The sequence below is a fragment of the Dermacentor albipictus genome, chromosome 10 (genome assembly GCF_038994185.2).
Source record: "Dermacentor albipictus isolate Rhodes 1998 colony chromosome 10, USDA_Dalb.pri_finalv2, whole genome shotgun sequence".
NCBI lineage: Eukaryota > Metazoa > Arthropoda > Arachnida > Ixodida > Ixodidae > Dermacentor > Dermacentor albipictus.
The window spans coordinates 34,507,428-34,528,221 of NC_091830.1; the positions used below are offsets into that span (position 1 = coordinate 34,507,428).

The 20,794-nt window shown below is 47.8% G+C and overlaps 1 protein-coding gene across 7 annotated transcripts in view; it reads right to left on the reverse strand.

Moving 5' to 3' along the window:
* LOC139051030 (uncharacterized) overlaps positions 1-14,297 on the reverse strand; it is a 58,856-nt gene extending 44,559 nt beyond the window's left edge. For 4 of the 7 annotated variants that reach the window (XM_070528045.1, XM_070528046.1, XM_070528041.1 and 1 more), the window contains exons 1-3: positions 14,085-14,297; positions 5,592-5,730; positions 1,200-1,300 (exon numbers count right to left, since the gene is read on the reverse strand). The gene's annotated coding sequence lies outside the window, so the exon portion shown is untranslated. Of the gene's footprint in view, positions 1-1,199; positions 1,301-3,846; positions 3,919-5,078; positions 5,177-5,591; positions 5,731-14,084 lie in introns of all 7 variants that reach the window. The other 3 variants (XM_070528043.1, XM_070528044.1, XM_070528042.1) reach the window with 3 other exon arrangements.
* Positions 14,298-20,794: the final 6,497 nt, after the last annotated feature.

Genomic DNA, 20,794 nt, shown 5'->3' on the forward strand with positions numbered 1-20,794 from the left:
AAAAAGCACCCATCGCAAGCTTACTGCAAGAACAACTCCAGTTTCATCGTAAGAAAGTTAGGACCTCTTCAGTGGCAACCAAACATATAGCTTGTGAACTCAGATGACTATATTCTATATAGTCATCCGACGTCGAGCTTCCACTCGACGTCGCTTCCAAACTTAATACTCGTTCAATGTATTACCGGCTATCATTTATGCTCAATAAATAACAGGTACAGCTCAGAGGCTTCTTTGAACTACGAACATTTCAAAATACGCTCTGTCGCATTTCGTCTCCGGATTCGAAAGCCATAATGCTTGTTATCTGAAATAGTTTGTTAGCCGAAACAAAAAGCGAAATACTTCCGAAAGCCTATTTCTCCTATTGTAAGTCGTACCAATTAATTTCCCTCAAGGCATTCGGGTACAAGTAACAGCTAAGTGCGAGGTACAATTACAGCGTCGCGAGAGTTATGAAAGCATTTCAAAAGAGCAACACAGCAGACAAAAGCTCTAATCATGTCGACATACTTCAAGAACGTCTGTGTTTTAATAGCGTTTTATCACAATTATCTAGTTTTGTTAAATGCCATATTGAGATATCCCATTACATCCGACAAAACATTTCCTCAGTGCAAATTCTATAGGGGTTAATGCTCAGGTAGTTTTTTTTGTAGCATTACATTACTGAAAATTGCAGACTGAGCTGTTATTGAGTTTACTTAGATATTATTGAGAGAATATTGATGCCAATGATGCCAAAAGCCACTAAGCTGGATATATTGAGAAAAATTGTGTCATGCATAGTGCCTGGCGAAAATGTTATATAGACACAACAGAGAAATTATTTCGCATTTCTTGAAAATCAAAAGTTTGTTATTTTGCTCCTTACGGTCATTTGTCAGTCGCGTAGTCTTAACTAATATATCTCTGCTTTTTCAGTAGGTCAAGCTATGCCTTAGATAACTAAATTATGTGGAAGCTGCATACATTGGTAATGAATGGAGAAGTCTTATTAGAGCCTTTGGCGATAAAATTATCAGAAGACCAGCATGCTTCCTGTCCTCTTTTGTGGTCTTCACAAATTTGCTTTTCACCTTATCAATTTATATGTCTTAGATGCGAAGTTATGCCACACACGAAGCTTTCACATTTTCTATAGTTCTCCAGAAAAAAAGATGATGAGAGCCATAAGTAACAGAACATGCTAATCATACCTCAAGTTGGCCGAGAAGCAGTTTAACAGTACAGTTTGTTTATTAGGGCACTCCACCTACTGACCAGAAAGTATAGTGACCAGATCACGAGCTTGAAACATCTGAAATGAAGTAGAGGGTGTGTTTGAATTAGAGCACATTCCACGGGCCTTTCTTTTGATCGTAATAAAGGAGGCAAGACTTCATAAATATGTGCATAAACTTTTGCTGCTTAATTGGAGAATGAACTATAATGTTGGTTCCATTGAACAGTTTGGATATTACTAAAGGACAGTTTTCAAGGATGATATTCATTTTCTCAGACTTTTGTAGCATTTCTCTCTTCGAAATTGCTAAACAGATTATTTTGATCCGGCGCACATTTCTCAAAGCATAATGCCTTCTAAGCTTCAGCACTCCGAAGTCACCACTAGGCTCTACGAGACAGCGCTCTACAGCTCTACCCCACCAACAAATAGGCATTATGTGCCCCTTCATATGAATATCGAAATCCTATGTTACCATATTGTCGCAGACGTCACCGGAATACTGAAAACACTAGTGGTCTCATAATGCTCTTCTTGTTTCGACATCGAAGATTTTGTCTCTATGTGAAGCTTCCATCACGCTACAGAGATCCTATACCTTGTTTTGTACCAGGTTACCGAAGACACTAATGAGATTGACTTTATCAAGCCTATGGTAGCGTCTGAGCGCCCACTGAGTGATATTGTTCACCTCAGTCGACTCAACCTATATCCCGACCCCACATAATGCATGCTGACCAGCTCCGGGTCAGTGATTCGGCGTGGGTTGTAGTGTCGCAAGACTGGAGGCCAGGAATACTGTGAGAAAATACCAACGATTCCACGAAGAGGTGTTAAATATGCACGCCATCGAGCCTACTGGCATGTCTGCACCTCTAATTCTATAATGTAAACTTTTCCAAACACATATTTTAGTAAAAAGCATCCAAAGGCGTATATTTTATCTAGCGTCGCGAAGCAGTCTGGAATCCGCATCAAGCATATCTCATCGACGCTCTTGAAGCTGTACAAAACCACGTCACTCGATTCATCCATTTGTCATACTAATATAACAGCAGAGTCACGTCAATGAAATTACTATCTGGGGGTCCGGACCTCGTTTTACTTCGGCGCATCACTTCCCTCTGTCTTTACCCCAAACTCACTTACAGTACTCCCTTTCATCAAGCACCCTATTTAACGCCCGCAGCACACATATCATACCGGACCAGCCACTCGCAGCAGGTTTCACGACCAAGTTCACAAACATCAACATTTTAGCCTTGTTTTTTTTTGTTCGCATGACAGCAAGCTTTAACGGCCTTCGCCCCTACCATTGTCGACATAATCTGCCAATACGTATTTTCACAACATCTCACTGACCATGTCCAAATACGTTGTACATTTTTCCTTATCTATGTTGTTTGTGTTTACATGCGTGTATGTGTACATATGTAGGCCTTAATGTGTGTGTATACATGTGTGAATATACTAGAATATGCATACTATATATTATTATATATATGCGCGCCTATGTTACTTGAACAGGTGTAAATTCTTATCTTATACCCACCCCTTATGTACTACCTCTGAAATCTGGGGTCTTTAAGGAAAATAAACTGAACTGAACTGGTATAACGCTTTGTTGAAATCCCATGCTTCCTTATACATGGTCCCCTGAGGATTTGTCGTATAGAGAGTTTATGCCGTAGCTGGGGATGTACCGGTTAATTAGCGCTCTGGCAAGTGAAAAGGTGATAACAGTTAAATGGAACGTCATTTCTCCATATTTGGAGGACATACTTCATGCAACTGCTACGAAGTGTAGAACTTTTGCTGAAACGATATTAATTTATCAGTGCTAGCCTTTTATTCCGAAGTTTGGACATGCACTCTGCTGTTATTCACTAAGTATATATTTAGCCAATGTGGGTTTCTGCTATTGCAAAATCGGGCGCTTTGTGCACAGTTACAAATACAACGTGTAAAAGAAAACACCATCAATGGAAACATTGAAATTTAAAACTTCTCGCACAAATCTTCAAGCACTTCTTGGTGTACCCATGCTGCAAGTATGAATAATATGCCTAAAGTATATTACTAGGAAAATCTGGAAGATAAACGCATGGTGTTTGCGCTTGATCTCAATATGTGAGCACATCTTGTAGAGGTTTCATTTACTTCATTGTTAGTTCGCAAAGGTATACGTTGGACGCATGTTTCAAGAGGTTGTGTGTGCTTTCCTAGTTGGCTAGGCCCGAAATATTTGATGTTTTCAAACATGGCGTTTCTACACAGGGTTCTCACTTACGCCCAACGTTCATTAAACTTGACAAAACACAGTGACTTAAAAACATTATGCACACTCTACGCACACCTTGAGATCTACGTGAAGCGAATGTTTCCTGAAGTCGTTATTCAAATGCCGTGAATTTGTCGATTTCAGAAATGAAAAACACCCAGGAACCACAGCCAAAAAGGTCTGGGAGGGTTGGCAAAGGAATCTCTGCTATAAAAAATAATACATGCTGTAGCTCTACGCTATTCGTGGTTTGGGTGGGGGAGAAAATTTGGGGAACCACTTTTTAAACGACACAATTAGGCCACGCATGGACAAAATGGGCCGAGCGGGAGTACGTTACCTGTGCTAGGGAAACATCCTTGCGCTCTTCTGGACAGTGGATATCGTACTTTTTGTGCTTGTAGAGCTGATCCTTGAGGCAGTCGTTGCACAACATGTGGGAAGCAGAATCCGTGTACATGCAGAGGGACACCATGTGGCACTGCCGGCTGAAGTAATGCCGCGATATCTCGCCCTTGAACTTAACCTTCATCGGGTCTCCAGGAAGGTCCCGGTAAGTGACCAGAGTTCCCATGACGCAGTCTTCAATTTCTCTTGCTAGAAGTTATCCTGGCAATGGTGAGCTTTCTCTTGTGCGTAGCATGGCTTTCGATAGGTGAATCCTTCATGCAAGGATGATTTTATCGGACGGGGAATATCGTTGGGGCGAGCTAGTTGTGATTCATGATTTCGAAACAATACAATCCTAATGCGATACAGGAAATTAACGAGCGAGAACAACCGCTTACTACCAAATGAAGCTTTTATTCACAAGCGTGCACCATCACACGAAGGGGTAGCAGCCTAATCGAACGCAGTGCAAGAGTGCGCGTGTGAAGAAAAGCAGCAGGACACCTACCAGAGATTGCGAAAGCTAACAATACGTACTCATCGTAACACATACCAAGAAGCAGCACAACAAAATAAATGTACATCTGAAACACGTGGTCAGCCAGAATAAGAAAAATATCAGAATACTTGCACAATACTATACGACAAAGTATGGTGGCGCAGGTAGTTGCAATTAAATTTTTTTTCGTGCAGCTTGCTGTGCATCACAAACGTAAATTTATACAAAAGCTCGGGAGCCCTCTTCATTTAGAAATATCCGTAGATGCTTAGCAAAATTATGTTCCACGAACCAGCACCTGCAACTATTTTTCGGATCCGTGCATAGCTTAGCAGTCATTAGTGTGGTTTATGGAGCATGGCTCCTTCATCGGCTTATCCACACCAAGAGGTGAGTCACCACTGCATACGTTGAAGCCCCATACTTGGAACAGTTCGCAAGTGGCTTCAAGTACTGCACCGCCGGCCCAGATGACGTAATGCGTAAAGGCTGCCCCAGATTACGTGCTAAAAATGACGCAGTCTCACTCGAAAGGTCAAGCAAAAATTGCGATGGCAAATTCATGAACAGCTATATGAAGTATGCATAATAGTTTTATTAGCCGTATAAATTTGTAAACAAAGGCACACTATGCTTGCGGTCCGCTTTCTGTGGCTATGAAGGGAAAGCTACACATGTATTACCGTGCTGAGTAGTCCGGCAGCGTTTGACAGTGCTTCTGATGGCTCGGATCAGGCGCTGAATCGAAGTACCTTCCGCGTGCGATGGTTTCCCGTTTCTCCTGACGCGGAAGGGAAAAGACGCAAAATAAGTAAACCTTTAGAATCAGTGGTGTGTTCTATCTTATTTAAATGTTTCTAGTGAGGTATTTATGCTTTGTCTTCCCCAGCTTGAACTAACGCGGATAAAGACGCTGGACTCTTAGCAGAAGCGCTTTCACTTGTGCGCGCTTTGCCTACATAGCTATCCCTTGGTAGCCACAGAAGTTGTCCGCGAGTGTAATTAAAATCACAGGCATAATGTGATGAGCCCGCAGGACAACATGCATACATTTCACTCGATGGCCGCGGAAATTCGATGTCAAAACACTGCAGTGCCAAAACGCGGCAACAACAGTGAGGGAATTGACCTTGGTGCAGCCGCTCGCACCAAAGCAAACTAAGCCTTGAAAACACAGCGCAACGCGCACTCGGTACCTGTCACAGATGGCTTTCAAGTTACAGCGACCAGGCCGGGCACGCACAGACTTGAATGCGCCACGCCTTCCTCCGCCGCCCGAAGCCTTGAGCGTGGCGGAAGGCGGCAGGCTCCCAGCCAGTTTTCCAACGTTGCTGCCTGAGATGGAGCCCCAATCCCTGCTCACCCTCACACGCTTTCACTCGCATATACAGCATACGGCGCGCGGCGACTTTTTAACGTGACAGCGTAAAGAGGCTCGGGTCGCAGGTAATTAGGTGTCGGCGTCGGATATCGTTTCGGCAAAAAGATTTTTGTACTACCCATACCCAGGCGCTCCATGTGGCTCAAGAGACTTACAGAACTCATTCTATTTCTCAAGTTAGAATACGCCGAAAAATCATAAAGTGCACTTTACATACAACCTACAGAGATGGTAGCCCTCGGACTGCAATTTGAATAAACAAGGAAACATGAATCTCTTACGAAAAAAGACAAACAAACCCCTTTTTCAGTGTTTCTGCAATTCAGCGCGCGCCGGCGCGTGAATGTCTCGGAGCCCACGCAGCACGCGCCCGCTTTCTTGAAACACTTCCAAATGGCGCTCGCCTCTGACGCATCGCGGCCCACGCAAGAGGCCGCCGTTCTGCCAGAGAGCCCTTACGAGGGACCAGAAAACGTACGTGTTGCTGAGTACGACGGTGCCATCCCTGCAGAGACGACCGCGTTTAGATGGGGGTGATGAGTGAGTGAGTGAAGTAACTTTATTTCGGTGCAGAGAAGACGCAGGGGTCACCCCGCGCCACCCGGATAGTCCCACGTAGGGACCGCCAAGCCGAGCTTGACGGCCCGATCGCGGGCACTCTGGATGGCCAGGGTTTGGTCGTTGAGTTCGGGGCTGCCCAAGAGCGCAGCCCACCTATCTTCGCTGAAGGAGGAGCCGATGGCTTCACACTCCCACAACACATGGTCCAATGTTGCCCTTAGTCCACAGGCAGGGCAGTCCACACTGGGATATCTTTCAGAGTATATGGCATGAAGAACTGCGAGGTTAGGGTACGCACGGGCTTGTAGAAGACGAAGGGTAACCGCCCGCGTCCTGCATAAGGCGGGGTGCGGGAGGGGGAATACCCGTCTTCACAGATAGTAGTGCGTGGTGATTTCATTAAACGTAAGCAAGGGTTCCCCGAGGGGCAGGGGGATTGCTGAGGCGGCGCGGTCAGTGAGTCCTCGCGCGGCCTCGTGTGCGCCCTCGTTAGGGTTAGAGGGAGAACCCTCCATCGACCCCTATTGAGGGAGCGGGAAACCAAATGAGAGAACGCAGAGAGATATTTTTGGCGCTTTGGAGAATGCGGAGGGCTTGGGGGGAGAGCATACCCGTTTGGTAGGTCTTAATGGCTGCCTTGGAATCACTATATATTGCCTCTGTGCGACATCGAGCACAGCCAGCGCGATTGCAACCTGTTCTGCTACCACGGGCCTCGAAGTGCGTACCGTAGCGCAGCAAGTGAGCCTTGAATTGGAGTCTACGATGGAGACGGCGAATGCCTCTTGTTGGACATATGCCGTGGCATCCACGAAGCTTGCCTCGATGTGGTTATTGTGGTCATGCTCGAGTAGAGCTGTACCCCTGGCCCGACGTCTGCCGACGTCGTTTACGGGGTGCCTATTGCGGGGAAGAGGCGCGATGTGCAGTTGAGACCCGAAGACGCTGGGAATCCGCACGGCGTCGATGCACTGGTCAACAGGATTGAAGCCCGTTTTGTCGAGTATCTTGCGGCCCGTTGGGGTGCCGGATAGCCTGAGCAGCTGTGAGTGCTCTTGTGCCTCGATAATTTCTTCAAACGAGTTGTGGACTCCTAGCTTCAACAGTTTTTCGGTTTGGGTGCGTGTAGGTAAGCCAAGGGCAAGCTTGATGACCTTTCTGATGAGTGAATTGAGCTTGTTCCTCTCTGCAACATGCCAATTATGCATGGCCGCCGAGTATGAAAGGTGGCAGAGAACAAAAGCGTGTATAATGCGGATGAGGTTGTCTTCCTTGATTCCCCGGTGCCTGTTGGCGATCCTCCGAATGAGGCCGAGAGCACTCTCCGTCTTGGCGGCGATCTTTCTGAGTGCGGTTCCATTGGCACCATTAGACTCGATATACATCCCCAATATTCGAAGCGAGTCCACTCTGGGCACCGGAGACCCATCACCAGTGAAAAGCCGTATTTCGCTTTCGGACCCCGGTTTCCAATCACGATGGCCGTCGCCTCTGAGTCTTTCTTGTAGAGAAGTAGCTCAGATTTCGATGGAGAACATCTGAGCCCAGTGGGGTGGAGGAAGCGCTCGGTCGCGTCGATGGCGCTCCGCATGGCGGCTTCGACTTGGCCGTCGCTTCTGCCGACGCACCGGATGGTGATTTCATCTGCGTAGATGGTATGGTCGATTCCTTGAATCTTCGTGAGCTGCTTAGAAAGCCCGATCATTGCGATGTTAAATAATGTTGGCGTGATAACTGAGCCCTGAGGCGTGCCGCGTGAACCGAGGGTAATCTCTTGCGAAAGATATCCTTCGATCTTGAGCTTGGCAGTTCTCTGGCTAAGGAAGGATCGGACGAAGTCGTAGGCCCTCTTACCGAGCCCGAGGCCGGCAATAGACTAGAGAATGAACTCGTGTGAGATATTGGCGAACGCCTTCTGCAGGTCTAATCCAAGGATGGCTCTGGTATCTCCCGTGCTCCGGTCGACGATCTGATGTTTTATCAGATTCATGGCGTCCTATGTCGAGTGGCCGGCTCTGAAACCAATCATATTATCGGTATACATGTCATTGGCCTCGATGTGCACCTTGAGCTGGTTCAGCAGGGCATGCTCTGCAATCTTAGCAACACAGGACGTCATGGAAATTGGTCTTAGATTCTCTATTCCCGGTGTTTTACCGGGTTTGGGGATGAGTATGGTGCAGGCTGCCTTCCACTGTGTGGGGATCTGTCCACTGCGCCAGACTTCGTTAATCCTTTCACTGAGGAAATCAATCGACTCACCATCGAGATTCCTCAGCATGCTGTTAGTGACGCCATCTGGGCCAGGGGCAGATTTGACGTTGAGTGAGAAGAGGACATCTCGAATCTCGGCCGCAGTAAAGTCCTGGTCCAACTCCGGCACCGCACACACCCCGCGTAGTCCGGGAACTGGGTAGGGGCAGAGCTATCCGCGACCGGCAGGTACTTGTCTATGAGCCTGTCGACAATCAACTCGTCCGGAGTAGAGTCCGTAGCGAGGAGGATGGCTCGCGCGAGGGATATTCTCTGGCTGGATCTGGCGCTGCCTTCATCGAGAAGGTGTTTGAGCAGACCCCAGCTCTTGCCTGATCTGAGCTGATCCTCGACGGATTCGCAGAGCTCAACCCATTGTTGCTTACACAGATTCTTGCAGTGACGTTCAATCTTCCTGTTAACCTCCGAAACCTTCTTGCGGAGCCTCCTGTTATGCTTCTGCCCCTTCCATCTCGTGAGGAGGACTTGCTTGGCTTCCAGCAGGTGCGCCAACCTGCTATCCATCTTGTAAACGTCGAGCTCAGTGACGACCTCCTTGGTTGCCGCCGCGGCGTCACCCCTGATCCCTTTGCACCAACCTTCAAAATCTGTCTCGCCCATCGGTGCGCGCTCCGCTCTGATCTTGCAAAAACATCCCAGTCGACCAACTTGAATTTCCTCGTCGTATAGCGGGCAATCGTGAGGGAGACTTCGATGACGTAGTGGTCACTTCCGAGGTCTAGAGCCGTGTTGACCCACTTGACCTCCCCTACGTTCTTGACAAAAGAGAGGTGTGGGGTAGTGTCCCGGCATGCTGAGTTGCCTCTCCTAGTGGGGAAATCCTTATCGGTGATAAGGGTGAAGTTCAGTTACATCGCAGTCTGCCACAGTTCGCGTCCCTTGGGCGTTTGTCATGGGTGTACCCCCACACCCTATGCGGGGCGTTGAAATCACCGACGATGACAAGGGGGTGCCCACCGGCCAGGCTGACGGCCCTCTTGAGGAGAGATTTCGCCCTCACCCTGCGGTAGCTGGGGCTGCAGTATATGTTGAGGATAAAGAGGCTCTTTCTTCTAAGGCCCTTTCTGGGTGGGTTCATGAGGATTTCAGTCATGGCGTACTCGATGCCATCACCAACTGAGCCGAGGTCGCGAGAGAGGCAATCGTACCTTTTTTTGACAAGGGTAGAAACTCCCCTACCTCCTCCTGAATGCGAGGATACTACCATGTAACTTGCGAGTTTGATAGGAGTACTAGTTACAACTTCCTGAATAGGGATGATTTGGGGCTTAACCGTGAGAGTTCTTAAATATTGCTGCAGAAGCCGCTTCTTGTTGGGAAACCCTCCGCAGTTCCATTGCCAGATACTAAAGTTCTCGTCCGCACTATCCATGGCTAGGCTGAGAGGAGGCTTGAACGGCCCTGAGAATCGCGCCCTCCGTAGGTGGTGCTAGTACATGACGTCGTGCTGCGACCTGCGAAGGAGCGGGGCCGGGTTCTCTCCTGGCATCGACCTCCTCTAATTTGCTTATCCGTTCACTGAGTGCACCTAAGCCCATTTTTGGGTGCGCTATAGCTTCCTGGACCTTTGCTAAGCTAGCTTGTATGCTGGCGAAGGCATTCTTGAGTTATGAGAGCAATTTTATAGTCTCATCTTCCTCTCTCTTCTCTACCGCTCGACGCTTGGGCGCGCGAGCCGCATGGGGTGTCTCGGATGTATCCATGGCGACCGGGCCAGAGCGGGTTGCGGCGAGGAAGGTGAAAGCACGAGCTTCCTAATCTCCGCCATCTCCGCTGCTAGCCTGCGCATTTCTTGTTTAACCTGCACGTTTTCTTTCCTCAACTGCTCGTTAACTCGTAGCAACTCCTGGAGCTCGTGTGCGTGGTGCTAATCACGAGACGGGTCGTCACCTCTTGGACCCTCACGTCCCCCTCGAACCTTGTCAGCCCAGGAGAGCCTGAACTTGCTTCTAAGGGGGGTGGGCGTGCGGGTGCCGGGCTTGGTCCCCCTCGACGTGTCACGCCCCGGCCTGGAGCTGGAGCGAGGCCGAGAACCGGAGCGTCCCCGGGAACAGGCCCGTCCTCTGGACCCACAGCGGGAGCCGGAACGTTCCCTGGAGGCGGAGTGGGCCCTGGATACGGAACGGACTCTCGAGTGGCCCCTGGAACGGGAGCGGCTTCTGCGCTGAGCACCCGGAGTGGACGAAGCCTGGTCGAGTTTCGTAGTGTCCGAGCGCGGCTGAGGGGACGGTGACGCGGCACCGGCCATCTTGGAGCGCTCACGGTGGCGACGACGCACCATGTATGGGATCTTGAACCTTTGAGCACAGTCCTTATTAGCCGCGAGATGATGGCCACCACAGAGTTTACACTTGGAGGTACACTGATGCTGCTCATCGGGACTAGGGGCACCACAGCCATGGCAAATAGCGTCACCTGGATGGGGACACACGTCGGCGTGATAACCGAGGCGGCCGCACCTATAGCACACGTCTATTTGCTTGCGGTAGAGTGAGCACTGCATGAGTTACGGTCCCTAGCTCACAAAGTTCGGTACACGATGCCCGTCGAACCCGACGATGACCATGCCGGTCTGAGCTATTCTCTTCGCTGCTAAGGCGAGTGGATTATTGGCGTTGACAATCTTGGCATCCATGACGTCAGGGCCGTCTTGAAGAGGCATGTTGCGCATCACACCCTTACACGTGGAGTGCGGGGCCGTCTCGTAGGCACTGAGCTCATATACATTGCCCGAGATGAGCATCTGCCTCATCCGGACGTAGTGGTTCGCATTCTCGCGCTTGCGAGTACTGGCAACCATAATATTTTGCTGTAGATTCGGCCATAGTGCATCTTGGCATAGATCTTCCTTACTGATGCCAGCGGCGGCGAGTATTGCGTCAGCCACTGTAACCACGCCAATCTTGGAGATATTGAGTCCACCTCGCGGCCTGATCACAATCTTGATATTGTCTCGAGGAAGTTAGGGCATTCGTCCCGCTCGTATCACTTTGGATTTTAACGCATCACCGCCTAATTTGCCACGGCGCGCTCCCGGCTGGGGCGATAGCGCATTAGTGTCAGCCGTGCGCGTTTTGGCGCTAACTCTTCTGGCCCCCGCAGCCTGCCAGCCTTTTTCTTAGGTAATCTCTTCTGGGGAGATATCCTCCCCCGCCACTTGATACTCCCTCTTGAGCAAGAAATGAAGCGTTCCCCGCCTTCAAAGGGCCAGTACGTGGCGGGCAGGTGGTTCACGAGGCGAAAAGCTCGGTCTCAAAGCTCGGGCGTGGGCCGGAGGCTCGTGGCCGAGGCGCGAGGCGCGCGGCCTCCGGGAGCAAAGCTTGGCAATTCTCCGTAGGCTTAGCTTGGCGGCCGCCACTTTGCTGCTGTCAAAGCGTGTAAATCTGTGAAAAATGAACTCACAGCGCTACGGATGGTCTCTCTGAATGCCGCTTTTCGAGCTGCGTCGAATGATGCAGACGTTCGGGCGCTTTCAGGTTGCAGTCCGCAGGAAGTACACGTTGAATCGGGAGCTCATGTGGAACAAGGCCACTGAGTTGGCTCCCTTGCAGTGGTCCCCCCAGATGGGTGTGATAGACGAAAACACTCGCATACCGTATGGACTCGTGTAAGGGCCACACTTCTTATGGCAATTTGGACGAGGTGCGGTCCTTACATGAGTCCATAACCTATGCGCGTATTTTCGTCTATCGCCGCCATCTAAACGTGGTCGTCTCTGTAGGGATGGCACCCTTGCACTCAGCAACGAGTACGTTGTAATTACCGAGATACCCCAAAGGGCAACCTCGTTCCTGTTTTAGGTCATCGCAGCGGAACTGATGTGATGAAGTTGGTATAAGTACTCAGCTCTCAAAAACAAGTTGTCTTACAGTTGCATTACGTTGAAAATCTGTTCTGTTAATGTAACAGCCGGTTCAGCACACTGGCGAAGGAAAATATGACGTATGAATATTCCCTTTCGAGGTTTACTAGCAAATGTTTGTCGACTTAATATATTATGGTTGGAAATTTCTTGGGGAGGGTCTGAATTTTATTTGCGAACTGTATGAGAAAAAATCTCGAGTAATAGCTTTGAACAATATCCGGAAGCAAGTATGTACTCAAAGCTGCACTTATTTCGTATGCTAAATGTTACTGATTAATAACGACCGAGTTCATGATCATATGAATGGCCATCACCATAAAAGAAGACGGGCCGTTTCTTGTTAACATCTTAATGATTCGTTGTGAACCAGAAAAAACTTCAAGAAACATAAGATTACTTTCTAGGTGAAGTGGGGATCCACCCTGTAGGCACGGGGACAGACGGCCAAAGTGAGACATCACCGCCTGGTGTTGAACGTGAGGTGCAGATGCTACACGGATGGTAGCCCACACGTCAAAGTGCGAAATTCGTGCATGGGCGTTGCAAAATTATTTCCAATTATGCTGTTTTTACAGATTACCGTTACAGACTTCCACGAGACGGCGGAGGGCCCGCGGTAATCGGGAATCGATTGCAACAGCTGCTGATTGCCTTAGTGCAAGACACGGAGCTCCCTGACACCTGTTGACACACCGTCGATCTCAGCTCATAGGAGGCTGAGGTGTACGAATAGCCGAGTATATGCCTTGCTTACCCTGCCTGCTGGATCGCCACTACCACCAGTCAATGGGTCGTACCACTATGAGCTGCCATGGTCACTATCAAATAAACATTGGCGCACTTCCTTTTGCGTATCTACCGCATGCGAGGTGGATACGCGCATGCGGTGGATACACAAGAATACAAAACGATAATTCCTAAATAACTCCGCATGAGCAATATCCCCCAGTGATTAATGCGAGATATGTAGCAATGACCAGCGACATTTCTCGCCAGGCTGTACCTGGCCAGCCTTTCTGATTACATGCCATTTCTCGAACCTCTACCGGCGTTACTATTGGGTAACGGGGCATTGTCGGCGGGCTGCAGGCGTCCGGTAGACCATGGCAACCAGGCAAGGACGAGGCAACTTCCAGTGGGAAACTTGCACTGTTTATTGAGTGGTTGGTGCAGGTTATATAAGAAGAGAATGAATGAATTGAAAGATACATTGCGAGACCCCCTAAATAGGCCCACTAAAATCGTAGGCGGAATCTTGCTCACGTCAACGCAACGTGACATCCCCATCGTTGCTTTCCCGCTACTCCTTCTTCTAGGCGACGTTGGTTCACCGAAAAGGGTCTCCCCTACAATCGGACAGTTCGCGGAAAGGTTTTTCACGCACACACAAAGGGGCCTGTAAACACTGCGGGGCATCCGCCAGACCAGCAACCATTCGAGACAATTATAACAAATTCGGAATGCATCCTCCGTTTCGGTTGAGCAAGGTCTTTCGAGCATCCTTTTTGTCCCGGGTGTTACACGCCGAACGCAACAAGGGCCAGCCACGTATTGATCAACGAGTACCTTGTTCCACAACAGCGAAAGTTCAGCAAAACAATTGCTTACCTTTTCTCCTAGGCACCGAAATATTCCACCAAGCAGGCTTGCGCGCCGCTGTTGGGTTATCTCACGTTTGCTGGTCTACGCCTCCGCCGCCGAGAGCCTTCTATCGGCGAACGACATTGTTGCCATGGAAACGCGTTTCGATAAGGCCTGCTCATAGAGTAACAAAGTCAACGACAAGAGTGGACACTCGCGCCGTTTCGCGGCCGGGCTATGGATGTTCGCCGATTCTTCTAGGTGGCAGAGCACACACACACAAAAAAAAAAAACGCGGCTGTGGCTGTGGCTGCGGCTAGCAGCTTGACAGGCTGCATGACCACTGGGCACCACCCAACACGTGCGAAGCCTAGTCAGGCCGCGCCGACGGGCTCTTTCTGTAAAATGCACCTGAGCATCAATGTTGGGTTCTGCCAGCGCCTGCTTCGTCGCTGTTTCATGGTAAGGCCACAGCAAGTTCTTTTGCGACTTGTTAACGACTTATTCTCTTCGCATTTCGTCGTGTCACTGTTAGCCGCATGAATGAGGGACGGCGGCCTTGCAGCCATGAACAGCTACTGCCCGATTGCTACGTTGACTTTCATTTCACATTTTTTTTTATGCGCAGCAATGAGCGGTGATGTTAGCCATAACAGCAGCGCGGCAGCGTCCTAGCTGCCAGGCGTGTTCGATACAAAGACGAAGTTGGAAAATAAAATGGTTCGTTAAGGAATGCGGCCTATGAACACATGCCGTTCGGTGCAGAGAGCCTTAGGTTAAGCGCAGCGGCTTCTGAAAAAAATATGGTGCTCCGCTTTTGCAATAGAACTGTAGCTATTTCTAAAGCGGTACACGTGTAATATTTGCAGTATGGCAACAATTCGTGCTCTCTTAACCTCTGTAGAAGGCAATGTGCGCTCGTGGGTTGCTAGCTGTTCTTTCTTTTTGCATTGGGCTGAAGATAAGTGTTTTCCTGTTTTGTGTGCGGAGCCGTTACCGTAGAAAGTTCCTTGTTTTTTATCATTTATAACAGTGCTTCCTTAAAAAAAATACGCATTACATGAAGGAACCCAGTATCTCCATTATAAAGCTTTGCAGGCTCCAGTATTGCTCATACGAAGGAACGTGGCGTCTACATTCAGTAGCTTTGAAGCCTCCAGTATTGCTTACCTTCTGTCTGTCGTTTTACGTATTGCAGGAATCTCCACCATTTCCTCAAAATGCACTGTACAGCCAAAGGACATCATGCATACTCAAGGGCACTATTCGAAGTATCAGAAAACGATTGCAAGACTTTGAAGACAGCAGCTGAAGACCCCCAACACAACTTGCTTAATTGCAGCTGTTTATTGACGGACACACTGGCTTACACATTCGAGATGAGGATGGTGGTGTGTGCTCGATTATTTTTGCAGCCATTTTATTTCTGCACGCAAGCGTGGACATAATTTTGCTACCCTAATTCACCCTCCTTCGCAGAAGCACAAGAAAAAAAACGTCATATTCTTTCTGTCTAAAACAATCCCAGTTATAGCAAATTAATTGCTGGCGTGTATGTGCAGTCCTTTTTTTCATTATCTGGATAGTTGCAACACATCTCCTATGTGTTTTGCTTGTGTAAAGTTATTGCCATCACGCCATTAATTTCGGACTATTCACCATTATACCCGTGTCACAGGACCACTTTCGATCGCGATCAAGTCCGATCCAGATCGAAATTCCCGACTGCTATTGGCTCCATCGCACAGCTTGCACAAAAGAACCAATCGCGGCCGAGAAATTCAAATCGAATTGGGCATTATTGCATTTAAAAGTGCGCTGTGTGACACCCATAATACTTGAATATCGCCTTTTCTTTCCCGTTTTCATGTATTTGCCTCTGACTATCTTGCAGGAATAAATTGTTGCCTCCTATTTTAGTGTTCCTGACTGTGCGGCAAGTTGATTTATATTTAAGGAACACGGCAGATTTATTTACAATACACCATTTGGCGTGAGTTACTGGACGTACGATATCATAAGCGATAAAGTTATACTTCCTGAATAGTTGGCATGATAGCTGCGCAAAGCTATAGCTTGAAACAGCAAATATGAATTTAAGTGAAACTAACATGAAGTGAAACACCTTTGCGCTCTTGTCACATCGTCACAACATATAAACAGCGGCACAAGCAGCTGCATGAAATCACTCCACTTGCGCAACGTCATGGCTTACAAAAAAATAAAAGAAATGAATCTAAAATTAGGGCCTCCGAGATTCAGCGGCATGCGCGACAATCTTGGAGGCTGCCATGTTTCGCTAATTCCGCTGGGTGCGCCGAGAGCCAAAATCGGCCGCAGGCTCCAATGGGAGTGTCCACTCTGAGTTTACTATGGTACTCTTTGGCCGGCTTGCCACGACTTTCCCAGCAGAAGCTCGCCCATGATCCGGAAAAGCGGGAGGCCACCGCGCGGTTTATGACGCCATCGGCTTCCGAAAGCAAACGGTTCCGTTTACTTATCGAGACAAAAAAACAAAGGAAAGTCTGTTTCAACTATTGAGTTACACACTGGACAAAAATCTTGCGGTAGAATTTTTTGGCCCCCTGAAGAGTCATCGGTATTTGCATTCGTTGGCAAAGCACGTCACCTTTTTTTTTTAACTCGTTGCAGTTCAACTGTATCACGTTTCACGCTACAAATAGCAGAGTAAGATGGTGAACCTGAGATCGCTGAACCACCATGGGAAGCATTAGTAGTATGGGATATTCTTTCACTCGATGACATGAATATGCCAAGAAATCTTGGAGTTTTCTAAAATAATTACTAGAGGAAACCCTGACGACGCGATCGTTCACCCACCGCAAGAATGAGATGTAGTACATGCATTTGTCTGATCTTCGTGGTTGGGGCTTCAGATATTTTTGTGGCTTCGTTTATTACGGTACATCTAGGTACAACCTGTACGAAATTACGAGGCAAATCATACTGTTTTATTGCGGAAGTTATTTGCACCATGCAAGCACGCATAATCGCTGATAATTGCAGTGGTTCCACTTGTCCATGCATCCTTGACGTAATGGTTTCATTGTCGGGCTTCCGCGGTAGCGCTCCTGTGGTCCACTCTTGATGTCATCCAATTTTGATAATGCTTGTTGAATTATTCATAACGGAGTACTTCCTTAAATATGATGACTTTCCAAAGTCATGAAGCCATTTATTGCCAGAAGGAGAAAATTTAACCAAATCCGTGTGCCACACATAATTACCATCATGGCCAAACTGCCCTGCGTGCAGCCACGATAGACACTTGCGTCACAGCTATCTCTAGTAATCGTATGAAACTCTGTGTAAAGAATGATGTGATATTTATTTTCCTGCTCATTACTTTTCCCCATACCAATACTCAGGCGATCCCGCGAAAGTCAGAGTTATTCATTATTGGTAAGGTGCCATCTCGCTAGAAGGCGTCTAATCGAATCGGCGCCCGCTACAACATTTAGCTTGCCACGGTGGGTTTTCGAAGCCCTTTGAAAGAGTTGCTCTACGTCATTTTGTGCGTGTCAATAAAACATGACGGTGTTATTAATAAATTTAGAAGGCGAATATGCCGGCAGTTGAAGTTGATGAAAGAAGAAGGCTTCCAGAGCAAGCATGGGGTGGGATATGGGCGGATACACTGCACACGTCCCGCTATCACATCTCTCGCGTGAGGGAAGTGGAAGCAGCACCGGACTGCTAATCTTTATACTGGAATGTCTTCGGAATCTGTACACATTATTGCCTGTACTTTGTTCGGTAGCATCTTACATTTTTCGACTTCACAATTTTCGGGATCTGCCCACATTATGCGTATCGTGAGGGGTAATGGACGGTAAACATAATTTCTGGGGTGTTAGGGGCTAAAGCTACCCTCTGATTACGAGGCGCGCTGCTGTTTGGGACAGCGTCCGTGAACAAATGGTTACAGCATCGGGTCCTTGTGACACAGGTCCTCCGTTCGAATCCGACAGACGGGTCTTGGCTCTTAGTTGGCTCCCGCCACCTCCGTGGCCCCGTCAGACTGCCGCAGCTTGCGCAGCGTTCTTACTTCTGCTGCTTCTACGCTTCTACTGCGAATGGTGTGGCTGAGCGCAGGCGCGTGGGGCCCATCTCAAAATCACTCTTCGAAGGGTACAGAGTATATAGGAGCGCCGAGGGCTGATGGCTTCGTGTGCGCTGTGTTCATGCCCAAAGCTCAACACCCTCACTGGTGCTGCAGCTGGTAATGACGCTAGCGTTTTGACAGCCCGTGTTCGCGGTGATCAAGTAAGATGTGTTTGCCCGTGCGCGTGAGAACGTCTCTGTTCATTTTGTTAGTAAGCGGAAGTTCACAAGTTTATACGGACAATAAAAATATTCTCCTTACTTGGCATAGCTGTTTATTAATTTGATATCGCACTCAATGCTTCGCCTTTCAAGCGAAACTGTGACATCAACCTGATTAGTTAAACTCTAAAGATAATCCCACTCATTAGGGTATATATTTGCCACACAACAATAATCGTCGTCTGTCTGGCACGCATCTCGTTTAACGCTACGAGCCCGATGCTTCAAAATCACGAATGGCATGCGCGTTATCAGCCTTACAGAGCATTTCACACAGGAAAGTAACTAGCGCAGCGTTTTCAAGAAAGCAAACGCCAGCAATGCATCACCATCATGATGAGCCTGCTTACGCCCACTGCAGGGCAAAGGTATCTCCCATACTTCTCCAACTACCCCGGTCATGTACAAATTGGTGCCATTGTGGCAAGCAATGCAGATGGCGATTATTCTTGTGTGGCAAATATACAATCCAAAAGGTGCCACTGTTCTTAGAGCGTAGACGTGAGAGAACCGAAGCATTGCCAGTGCAACTTCTTGCTGGGTGACCTGGTGCTTTGACGCCATGGCAGAGCAGGCGAAGAACTTGTACGCAACCAATGCAGATGTATAAACGCTGACAAACAAACACAGAAATAGCTAATGAGCGTTGGTGTGTCTGGGTACATTCTTTGTGTACAATGTTCACACTCGTTCTTTCATGGCATCAAGGTTAGTACGGCTGCTTTGCCATTTAACATGGTCTTGAACACAGTAATTTAAAGCGTATAGCTGTTAAAAACATTCAAACACGGATCATTATAAACGTTACAGTGATAGGATGGTAATAAGTGACCTAATCCTCAACACACTGTGCTCATCCCTACATAGAATGTTGTAATAAAATAACGAGAAAGAACTGTGACACCATGATTACTAAGCTGCCACGGGGATGATGGTTAGTACAAGGATCAGCCTGGTCTTCGTGCTTTTGGCGTCCAACCTTGTGCTTTTGTTTACATTTTATCTGCCTTTATGGGCCTAAGGTCAGAAGCATTTATTTTTGCAAAGACAGAAAGAAAGAAGACTATGCGCCTAAGCACAATGGTCGCCCATTGTTCCGCCTTTATGGCAATATTATGTGAAAAATCATTAGTTTGCAAACTTCAAATTTCATTGAGGCCACAAGGAAGTACTTCATGTAAATCTTTGGGCTAACCGCCATTTTCATTCTCGCTGAACCGCCATGATTGCAACTCTCATGGATAGAAACGCAAGACTTCTGTCTAGTACTTTTTGTAGGAACATATATGCGTTCTCGAACACTCTTCGTCCGCGTCAGTGATTACCAAAAATAAAGCATCTTAATTGGGCGACGAAGCCTCATAGATCCACTCATGGCTTGGTCATACACTGTACGTAAGGCAAGCGTGTTGTATTCGGAACACGCGCTAAATAGCAGACGCTTTCCTGGATATCCAGCAAGTACCCCGAGCAGCCATGACCAGTGGACTCCTGGAATGAGAATACCACCCACTCGACCTCAAGAGGAACGACCTTTTTGGCCCAAATAAATGGTTTCTCTTTCTCTCTCTCGCCGTCTTGAAATGTGTTACTGAGGCTCATTGCGGAATTCGGAAAGGCAAAGAATCTCTGCCTTTCCGCATTCCACAGGAAGGTCCCATACTGCTTCCCTGTAAAATTTCGGAGTGCTTCAAATTTCCCGTTACGCATCTCTCGAAGTCAGTCACTCTTGTTAAGGGAATTTGATGATTTAAACAGATGTCCTGATTTTAAATATGGACCAGCATTCGATATATATACGTTAACCCTTTACAGCAGCCAGAGCTACCACGCCTCCTCCCCCACCGCCTTGGTAGGAAATTTTGATCATTAGCATCTAATCTGCCATTTCTGCCAGATATCATGGGCTTTAAATGAGATTCCTCACAAAAATTGAAAGTGAAAGCAAGGCATCAGGTGGCGTCAGGGTTACTACAAATTACATATACTGCATACTTACTTTACATTCAATATAATAATTATTATTATTAATAATTTTTAATTACATACTTTACTAGAAATTTACATATACTGCATAGGCTAGAAAGACGATACATACCTTCTGAACCTCGTTACGCATGTAATCCCTCTATGTTAGTGGAATTTATACGCAAAAGCTTTCAAGTAACTAAGTGGAACGAACGGGCGCTAACATTCTTGAGTGTCTGCTGCTATGTGTCACTCCTACTATCTTTTCTCATAAGTGCTTTAGATAAGTCGAACATCTCATTCACGTTGCGCGTAGGTTCCACGAACTAAGCGAAATGTATTTAGGAAGGCTCTACTTAGTTCAATTTATGTGGAACCAGGTTAAGGGCGCTTGAAGAGCGATGATTTCCGTGCGCTCCTTT